Consider the following 11642-nt stretch of genomic DNA (forward strand, 5'->3'; position numbering starts at 1 on the left):
AAAAATACTAAATATATTTCCGTTGTCTGTTACCTGTAACACAAGTCCATCAGGTACTTACCACGGGGCCCGACTGACGTGGTGTAAAGCGTCCATAGATATTATTATATTATTATTATTATCACAATCGGTAATCGGTAAGCCGATACTCGATAGACATAGTACAGAGTACTTACAAACTTTTCCATTTGTACTTTATGTACGAATTTACAACTTAAACTCTATTCTTTTCCTTAATTTTTTTAATGAAACAGATTCTTCAATCCTGGAAAGCGGAAAATCAAACCCAGTTTCATCATTCCCAATTCCTCGAAGGACGCAAAAATCGACATTGGCGTTCAAAACCTTTTGAATTGTTTATGACGATCTCCGCGCGACCCCAATACCACAAGGTCAAGGAGGCTCACGAACTTTAACTATAACCTCCTTCGTAAGGCATTTAAAGTAATGACGCATTTTAAACACTTTATTTCTTTTACTATAGTCTATAGCGCAATTAAACATATCTTATGTAAGTACCCACATACGGTTTTGATGTTTGACATATTTAATTCCATCGAGCCGGCTCGAAGCGAGCTTTCGAGCTGTCAGTTTTGCGGTCCACACGGTGGTTATTGCTCGATTTGGAGTAAAACTATCGAGCAAAACCGTATGTGAGTACTTAGCATTAGGCTGTATTTCCACCAGAGATGTGTTGCGAGAAATGTGTTTTTGAGAACCAAGAAGCGCTTCATTGACGTGAACTTGCCATGACATCGCTGAGCGCGGCGATGCTATTGGATCTTAAAAACACATTCCTCGCCACACATCTCTGGTGGAAACGCAGCCTTACGCTGGATTTATATTCATCCGCTCGAACGCGCGGTTTCGCGGATATACCGCGAGATCACAAGCATGTATAACAGCGCAACTGCGCCGCTATTTAAATATATCGTTACGTATACATTTGACGACCTCTGTGGCTCAGTTGGTGGCGCGTTGGTAACGCAAGCCGCGTAATTATTTAATAATAATTAGCTAGCTGTCGAAGCGAAGTCGCGGGCAACAGCTAGCTACCACTAGCTGTTGTAGTCAACAAAATTGGTGTCTTTTATTAAAAAAAACCCTGGTACCCCTTAAATCAAAACAGCTGTGCAGTGTGCACATAATATTTCAATTTTTTTTATTAAACTTTATATTTTATGCCAAATTTTTAAGCTTATTTAGCCCCCCAATTACACAACTTTACCCATAAACTATTTATCAATGATAGGTTTAATGTTACGTCACTGCATAGATAAAGTACTGATTTATTAAATAACGTAAAATAGAAATAACAATCGAAAAAAATTGAAACCCGAATGTAAGATACTACCACCTCTTATAGAAAGACTTTTGGGCAAGCGTTAGCGCGATGTAGAAGACGCACGGCGCCATCTATTAGGATTTTTGGAACTAACTTAATTTGAACAAATTTACTCATTTTCACCCCCTTAAAACAATCTTTTTCAATAAAAAAATAGCCTATGTCCTTTCTCAGGCTTTAGACTGTCTGCATACAAAATTTCATTACAATCGGTTCGGTAGTTTTGACGTGAAAGCAAGACAGACAGACAGACAGAGATACTTTCGCATTTATAATATTACAGTATAGACTAGTATAGATTAACTTGTAATCTCATAGTGTAGCGGCCAAACCGCTCGATCTCGGAGATGCAAGTAAATCGAGCATTAAACTTTTTTTTCCAACTGCAGCGCAACTAAATGGAGTTAGCTAAAATAAACTTAGTAAGCTCTTTAATTTTTTAATTTCTTCTTTTAACAATCACAATATTCGGTTTTAAGTAATTCCTAACACCTTTTATATCTCTGCATAAAAGCATCGTCAAAATACGATGATAAGAAAGTGATATCGGGAAACTTTCTTTAACTCTTAATTTAACTGGATTGGAATAATGTAAGCCGACCAGGCTTATTCCAATCCAGTAATACATTCCAACGCCGGATTGCTACTGGAATGATCGTAAACCTGATTGAGATATCCAAAACGATATATTGTTAAGAATCCGAAACCTTTTATTGTAATGAAACAAAAACATTTTTATCACGAACACAATTGAACAAACGTTATGCGTGTCCTATCCGCGCTCACGAGAATTTACTTCGCAACTTTCGGCGGAATTGTATCGGATGCGATCAAATTGTCAGGGTTACAAAGAACGCGCGCCCTTGCCTTAACAATCCACCGGTCAACGAACTTGTAAGTTGATTAATTAAAAGATAGTATTGTTTTCGAATAGCGATTATTCAAATTGGCTGGCAAATTGTTATAGCTTTATCAGGGGATTAAGTTTTAAAGATCAATTTTCGTGATACAAGGGCGTTGACTTTTTTGCTAGTCTAGACGTGATATGTCAAAGATATATCCAGTGAGATATCTCGACCCCATCAGTTCCAGCGTCTGGTTCGTCTGAACACGTTACAAATAGCCGCCTGTCGCCGATCAGACGTTCATTCGCTTATCTATTCAACTTGTCGTTGATGTATCTTTGGGCTGAGATCGAAATCTTAAAGTGATAAAGTAGAACTATATTTATATCTTACTTATGACCTAATAAATAAGAAGCTAGCTTTAGTAATATTAGTAGCAAACAAATTACATAGGTAGATATTGCAATTATAAAAAAAAAAATCTCCTGTTATTTTCTTCTATTGTAATTCGTCGCTTTAATATGTCCCTGCGATTTTCGATTAAACGAGTAATAATATTATTTTTAAGGTTTTTACTGCACTCCATCCTGGTAACGCATTTAACACAGGCACATTGCTATAGTGAGCCTGAGGGCAACGTGTTGGGGGCCAATGCCAATTTAATTTTTACTTTTTAGTGGAGTTCCTAGAGCGGAAAAATCATGCAAACCTCCGATTTCCGTAATAGTGCATGAAAATTGAAAAGAAAAAGAGGAATATGTAGCTGATAACATACATAAAAAAGTTTACCTATTGAAAAGTTGTGCTTTTAATTTTTTAATTATTCTATAGTACTTTAGTTACACAGATATATTATAAAATTTCCAAAAAACCTACATTTCTTTCAGTTCAGTTATGTAGCAAAATAATAAAATATATTATATTTGTTTTATTCATATCGTTGCTTATATTCCAAAAAAAGAAAATAAGTGGAAAAAATATGTAATCTAGATTCAAAAATTAATATTTTTGTATCTAGATTAGCATACCTCCGAAAAAGTTTGTTGTGTGCTTCGGCAGTAAGTACCTGATAAATGGCGTTCCCATTTTTTTTGGTTTTAAATAGGAATTTTAAAATTATTTCTTAGGCTTTACAAACACTTCTGTTTGTTAATTCGTTTTTTTTAGCTCTTACTTCATTAACTTTTCCGAAAATGTAGCACAAATTTTTCGCGTATTTTTCGAAGAAAATCTGTATATTTTATTTCTTTTGGTTAGGTTTTAACAGAATAAAAACTATTTTTTATTAATTTTTTTTCATTTATTACATTTTCTAAAACATACTTAAAGGAAAAAAATGCAAATTAGGTTAAGAACTGATATTTTTTGTATTCAGGTAAGCATTTTCCAAACACAGGTCGCAGCATGCGTCTTTAGTATGTACTATTCTGCAAATCGGGGACCTAAGTAGTTTGGTTGCGTTACGTCAAACCCAGCTGACAGATCACAATTAACATTGAATTGACATATTCGACCAAATAACGTTGGTCAATTGCATAGGAATCAACTTCCTCGATGGTACGTGAGATATGTAGCACCCAATTTTTTTTCTGGTTTTAATTAGGAAGTTTTAATATATTTCAAAGGCTAGAAAAAGCCTTTAATTTGTCGATGCATTTAAAATTGTAGCTCTTACTTAAATAAATTCTCAACAAATGTAGAAAAAGAAATTTGGTCTATTTTACACGTTTTTAGAGATATTAAAACGTTTTAAAGTACTTAAAACTCATCATTTCTCTAAAAATTAAATACGCACACTAAGTACGTGTAACACACTTTTCTTTACAACCGTGAAATCCTCCCAAACCCTTTTATCTTGGTTACGACGAGCGTTAATCTCTAAAAATTTTGCAAAAATCTTATAGTTTTATTTAGCTTAACAAAGCAAACTTTCTTTTTAAAAAAATGTGTTTTTGGTTAATTTTTATTGTAAACAATCGGATAAGAGTCATTAAATAACAGAAACAAGAAGAAAAAAAATTTTCTTGACTGGTTTTATATGGTGAAATTTTAATTCTTAATTAAGTAACTAAAAAATTAAAAGCACAAAAAAAATTTGGCTTATATAATAGCTATAAGAAGAATAGCCCGTATTCTCCTGTATTGCTTTTATTCTAAGAAAAGAAAATCTTTGCAATTTTTTTCAAAGCTTACAGTATTCTTGGAATATCGCATTTCTAAGGGAATTATTAATGAAATTCTAAAGTAGATTTTCTCAAGAAAAGCATATTCCGTTACCTAGGTTGTATAAACGTGAAGGTTGCGTTACATAACTAACGTGAAACAGCTTCGGCACGTGTAGATCCTAGAACTTAGTACTTTTTGAACCCTATTGCCTTCGAAATAAGATCGAAATAGTGCAATCAGCGATCTTAGTGAAGCGTGGAATTAACCGTAGAAAACTTATTACCCCTTATCATAAATGTCTAATGTATAAAATTGTCGAATGTGCCGAACTCCTTCGAAACGGCTTGAGCGGTTTTGATGAAATTTTGTGGGCTTATCAAGTAGGTCTGAGAATTTCGCATTTTGTCAGAGCTACTCGAGTCTATTTTTCACACTCAAAATAACGTTGTAGCGGACCAAATAATGCAAAAACCTAATCGCGTCATTAAAGTTTGTCTAAGGAGATCGCAGACGGCACACTTTTTATGTGATCGAGTCTGCGGTGCACATAGCCATGCCGACTGTCTGCGATCTCCCAAAAGTTGATGAAGATTCTGAAAGAGCTCAGTCGGAAGATCTTTCTTTGAGGCTCTCAAGTATGGGAATATTCCTACAATTTATATGATAAATAAAGTTTGGCGACTTCATCAGCTAGAAAAAATATAAAAGGCATAGTAAAGATACAAAACCCCAATTTTAAGGTTGTTACTTAGAATCAAGAAAGATTTTTCGTAATATCTATACAGGGTGTAACAAAAATAAGTGATAATACTTTAGGGTGTGTACGTGTTCCTTGTAGAGAGTTCACTGTGCAAGTAGCAGCGCTGAAAGACCAAAATTTTTTTTTCACTTTTGTATGGGGAAACTCGTGACGCTCGGGCCCTTGCCCATACAAAAGAGAAAAAAGATTTTCGCCTTTCAGCGCTTCTACTTTCACAGTGAACTCTCTACAAGGAACACGTACATATCCTAAAGTACTATCACCTATTTTGGTTACAAACTATATAAATCTTTTCCACCAAAATAAAAATGCTTTATAGTTTTTTCATGTATTTTATAGATTTATCAGGAAAAAATTAGCACATGCCTTTTTGTAATTCTGTGAGATTGAAACTATAGGTAAGGATAACGGGGTAATTGACCTCGTCTGTAGCTGACGAATATGCATGTATCTACCTGGATAGCCTGTGTATTATGTAAACTGATATACGGCATACGCAACCTATATATTATATTAGTTTCTAGGTGTTATTTATTTTCTAGGTTTTCGTTTCTAAAAATTCAAAATGTAAAAGTTACAATTACCTGGATTGGCAGTTGCTACGTTGTAATTCATTTTATTGAATAGTATATTTTTTAACAATGATAATAATTATTATCATTGTTAAAAAATATATTATAATGATGACTGTACCTACCCTACGTTTACCATACTATTAAAAAATTCATAGGGTTATTCTTTGTAAGTCTGCTGTCTTTTTAGTCATGTGATGTTTCCAGGAGTCAGGCATTAAGCAGAATTTGTACAGTTATTCGCTATGTAAATATTTAATTATTAAGAGTCGAAACGCCGTACTCAGAGACATTTAATTTTGACTTCAATTTAAAAGGAGTCCACACCGCCGTTTTTCCATACAAACGCTGTCCCCTGTTTCCTCCCTGGATAATGCCGGTAGAGTTATGATTTTTTTCCTGAATATCTATGGCCACTATTAGCATGTCCCTATGTTTTCTTTTTTTTTTCATAATTTTATTATTAAAAAAGATAAGAACGTCCAAAAACCCAAAAAAATGGCAAGATTTTTCTCTATGTTCAAACACCCAGAAAACAAAACTGGCTAAAATATACAAAAAAAAAATAAAACATAGGAACACAGCTCAAGCCTTGCTTTAATTCTTAATGAAAAAAGCACTTAAATCGGTTAAGTTTTGGAGAAGGAATCAGCGAACAACGAATCGAAGATTTTTTGTTATTGAATTAGAAGTTTTGTCGTGTTGTCTCTATCGCGCCCTGCGGTGGGAGACTTGAGATTGGTGAGACAGTAATACATTTTCAAATACCTATTTTCAATTTCTCTCACCCCTGGTGTATCCTCTTAATGAAGAGTTTGACAGATAATATTATGTATCCAGGGGCTTATGTCAAGTTCTTCATTTAATTTCAATTAAATAATATTTAATTTTCGTCTTTGAGAACGGCAGAAAATGTATTTCTTTTTTTAAAAATGAATACTTAAATAACTAACGCATTTCACTCCGAAGAAGGCACAGTGAATACATTTTTCAAGTTTAAAAAATCATTACAATCTTTTTGGCAACGTAAAAATTTGCACAACTCTTTGCGAAAGCATTTTTAAGACATTTAATTGGACCAAACTCGTCGTAATGTATTCCTTTTGTCTCCGCCCGCTGGCTCTAGCTATGTAAATAGTTCAAGAGCCCAGTGACGTAACTCGGCAATGATTGATCTCAAAGAGCGGCTACTTAGTATACAACTGAGCTCCTGCACTAGACCTATATCATGTTCTGACGTGGTTACTGTATTGATACAGAATTTATATTAGGCTCTACCTAAAGTGAAGGCAATAAAATTTAGTGAAGAGGATATTAAGGACAGTGGCAACTTGCAACAGCAGAAGAGTGGTTTTCCGGTGTATCGCTTACCAACAGGTATTAATAAATTATAATATATAATAATATCTATGGACGCTTCACACCACGTCAGTCTGGCCGCCGTGGTAAGTACCTGAAGGACTTGTATTACGGGTACCAGACAACGGAAATATATATTTAATACTTTTATACTTTTATACTATACACATATTTAAGATTTTTATTATATGATACACATATTTAATACACATCCATGACATTGTTCCATGAAACCATTTTGTTCCGTCGGCGGGATTCGAATCCGTGACCTCCGGCTTGAGCTACCGACAGCCTACCAACTGAGCCACAGAGGTCGTCAAACCGTTCGTTTTTAAGGTTTAAAAAAAGCGAAATTTATTAGGAATGTGTTTGTTATTAATAAATTTAACTATTAGTAATAGCTACAAACACAGTATTAATAATGAATTCCAAGATAGCTCGCTGGTTAAGCCAATTCTGATGATGAAAGTTCACACAAAATTAATATGCAGATTCATTCTTTTTCGTTGAAACTTGAATATTTTGCGCTTAACCGGTCGGATAATTGAAATTGGCTACTAAAATATTCATATTAAAATACCGACGACTTGCATATTACAGGAGGTAATGCGACGCCTCATATGCATGACTTCGCATGTCTTTTGCCTTTTATAACAACGTTTTTGTAGAATATGTTCTAAATAATTTAGTTATAATGTTTGTATACTAAAATGCTTAAGTTTTTTAACCTCAATAAATTGTTATTTTGAAATTGTTATGAAACTAATTAGTGATAGTCACTAAAAAGTAATTTTAACATACTAAGGCATTGGCTTGAGTTCATTTCCTGGTCACATATTTTTTGTGGTTTTTATATAATAATAATTAATATTATATTAATTATAAATATTTAAAACAAATACGTAAATCAGCAAAAATAAAGAAACCCATTCATTGCGATGTTACGCGCTGTAAGCTACGCGCTAAGTGCTACGCACTGTAAGCTACGCGCTAAGTGCTACGCACTAAGTGCTACGCACTGTAGGCTACACGCTATGTGCTACTCACTGTAAGCTACGCGCTAAGTGCTACGCACTGTAAGCTACGCACTAAATGCTACGCACTGTAGGTTACGCGCTAAGTGCTACTCAGTGAGTAGCACTTAGCGCGTAGCCTACAGTGCAGCTTACAGTGAGTAGTACTCACTGTAAGCTACGCACTATTAGCTACGCACTAAGTGCTACGCGCTTTAAGCTACGCGCTAAGTGCTACGCGCTGTAAGCTACGCGCTAACGGCCGTTCCCAATATTTGATCTATCTCTGGTTTTGCCCTACTAGAGATAGGAATAGCTCACAATTGACATAAAATATATGTCTCTAATGTCTAATCTGAGCTATTCCTATCTCTAGTAGGGCAAAACCAGAGATAGATCAAATATTGGGAATGGCCGTAAGTGCTACGCGCTGTAAGCTACGCGCTATAAGCTACGAACCGGCTACGACGGCCTACGCCGTAGCCCCCTTTACTATCTACAAACAAAAGGAACTAATAAATCATTGAACATTCTTTTGTTATTGCACGTTTTTTGTACTTTTTCTTTTGTGGCAAATGTGTTAAATACTGTAATAAATTGTCTGTGCTTTTGTGGCTTATGTTAAGTAGAGGAAGGGAATATAAAAGCGAATTGTTGCTAATAAATTGTCTTATTTAGAATTATGGGGTATTTTGAGGAAAAACATTACCTACTTTCAACAATAATATTCATCCTATTCTTTTTATAAGGCGCGTAAAATATTAATACATAAATTATTGTTTTAAAAAATAGGAAATATAAATATTAATTATGCTAATAAAAGAACATACTGTTAAATTCTTAAAATTGATTAGTTATTATTCTTTGATATAATATTGTAATTTACTGTTAATTCTTGTGGTCGCTAATGACCATAGTTACAAGCGACCTTTAAATAAATAATAATAAAAAAAACGAACAGTATTGGCATACTTAACTTACAAGTACATATAAAATGTCGTATTTTGGTGTACACCTATGAAACACACGCCAATCGATAGAGGAGATGTTTACAAATAATAAATACTCTTTGACAAAATGCCGTAAATGGTAAACTTTCTGAGTTATTTAAGTCTAAGAATGTATAATAATTTTATAGATTCAAGATGTACTACCTGAAAATTTTAAAAAAAGTATATTATTTACGACATGTTGTCAAAGAGTATTTGTTGTTTGTAATTATTTTCTCTGTCGATTGACGTATGTTTCATATTGGTTTCATAGGTGTACACGAAAATATGCCATTTTAAGTACTTGCTAACCCCATACAAAAAGGTTCGGACACTTTTGAGTTATATGCTCCAAACTTATATTGTAATTCTGTATTAGAATACATTTAAGAATAATCCGTCAGACTCACAGAAAGTTTTTGTAATATATACTACTCATTCATCAATTTTCACTCATTCAATTACATGAAACTTTAAAATATAATTTACCGAATGAGCCCCTTTTAAACCCAAAGAAGCGTTTATAAAAAATAACTTTATTTTTGACTTCTTTCATCCTTTCCAGAGCTTAAAAACTTTTCCCTTCCTTATCTTCATAAAGTGTTCCATTGTTGGAAACCAACAAGAAATATACCTTTTATGGCTTTTTTAAATATTTTTACTAATCTCTAAATAAAGTTCAATTTGAAAATAACCCTTCTTTGAGAGAAATAGCCTTGTGGCGTTCTAGAACGCTTGCTCCAAGGCCGATCCTAATCGGTGAGGTTAGGATTGTAAGAAGAATTTCCATCAAACAACATTTATGGAATAAACCGAACCAACTTACAAAATTAAGGCAACTTATACTTTAATTATTATTGATATAGAGTATACGGATATCTTAAACCATTTAGCATACCGCCAAAAAGAGACTGAAATTGTATAAATTAATACTAGAATTTTTCACTACAAATGTTCATGAAATAACATCTAATTGAGTAGCTAACATTATTAATTAATGTAAAAAGTTAAACAATTAACTGTCAATCATTCTATTAGTACATAGTTCTCTGATATTTCTGAATGAGCTCTGTTTAACTCCATTTATTAACACATTTGTTGCTGATTTGATTTGATGCAAAACAGCAACCGTATTATTGACTAGTACTCACCGATTTCGACAGCCCTGCTCACACACTAGCAATCCTTTTGTCCATAATCACGGTTATGTTGTTTTTGTTTGAGGAGCGCTAGGGTTGTCGCGGGGGCGCGCGGAGCCACCGGCGACTCGGAGGCAACTGCCGGGCGGCGCGCGCTTCACCGATCGATATACGTGGCAGAATAAACACCGTACGTACGAGTGACACCCGTAAAGGCCACTACGTAACATAGAGAGCGATCGCCGAGCAATTCCAGGAAGTCGTAAGACTTTATGACAATATCGCTGATAGATACCGGTCGCCATGTTGTTTGACGCGCTCGAGAGAGTCGGATCTAACAAACAAACGAAGTTAGATACACCTTTACTCCCGCCTCGCAACGAGCCCTTACTTCACACTTTTGTAACAAAACTAAATTCAATTTTGTTATTTAATTACGCGGGGAATCTGGGAAGAATAAAATATTTTGGGTTGCGCTTTCTTAGCCTGTGTCGAGGTCACGATACAATAAAGTTAAATTAAAAGAAAAACTAAGCTGTAGGTAAAATTGTCAGTCTTGAAAGTTTCTAAAGATTTGTGTATGCGCTTAATATTATTCACAGCATAGAAAATGTACTTTTAAAAGTTTTATTGCGTTTTTTCTACGGTACTTTATTGTAACTTGTAGGCCGTAATAAAATATTTATACAAGATACGCAGTTCTTTAACATAATGTAGATAATAAGCAATAACTACAGACGACTTCAAACGTTGTAATTTATCGATAAACATCGTTTACGGTAATTTTATATTAATAATAACAAGTTAATGAATACTGACCAAGCATATTTTCTTAATGGAACCTCCCAAGCAAACAATTTGTTAAGCAAATAATAATAATAATTAATTACGGAGATATTTATTCAATTGCTCGCCGTCAAATGTAGCATTAGTTTATTAGTTCAATCGATTCGTGAATAGTAATTAGCAAACAAAAAACTGTCAGTAAGTGCGCACGCCAGCAAACATTGGGATTTTTTTATTATTTTGATCTACATTATTATTGAATAAAAAAAACATTAAAGTTGCCAGCATCCTAACATTTCATCCTGTCATGCGGGCAATACGCTTGCCGCCGACCATGTTGTCACCCGCATGCGGACCAGATCCGCGCGCGGGTGACAACACACAGTATGACAGGAAAAGCGCCCCTCGACTACTTAGGAACTTTATTGTTAGAGTTGTACGGTGTTTAATGTATGTTTCTTTTTTTTTGCTAAGTCGGCCGTCGGCAATTATAATTTGTAAAGTTACTAGGCTATTAATAGGCTATCCCTCTATCATATCTATATTTTCAAGCCAAGTTTGTGTATGGAGATATTATACAGTGTGTAACAAAAATAAGTGATAATACTTTGGCGCTGAAAGACGATTTTTTTTTTTCACTTTTGCATGCAAGGGCCTGAGCGTCACGA

At 34.3% G+C, this 11642-nt stretch overlaps 1 protein-coding gene across 1 annotated transcript in view; it reads right to left on the bottom strand.

The window, feature by feature from the left end:
* Positions 1-10307, bottom strand: part of LOC121731930 (heparan sulfate glucosamine 3-O-sulfotransferase 1) — a 70419-nt gene extending 60112 nt beyond the window's left edge. Inside the window, exon 1 of the mRNA XM_042121628.1 lies at positions 10201-10307. The gene's annotated coding sequence lies outside the window, so the exon portion shown is untranslated. The remainder of the gene's footprint in view (positions 1-10200) is intronic.
* Positions 10308-11642: the final 1335 nt, after the last annotated feature.

Source organism: Aricia agestis, chromosome 11, assembly GCF_905147365.1.
Source record: "Aricia agestis chromosome 11, ilAriAges1.1, whole genome shotgun sequence".
NCBI classification, from domain to species: Eukaryota; Metazoa; Arthropoda; class Insecta; order Lepidoptera; family Lycaenidae; genus Aricia; species Aricia agestis.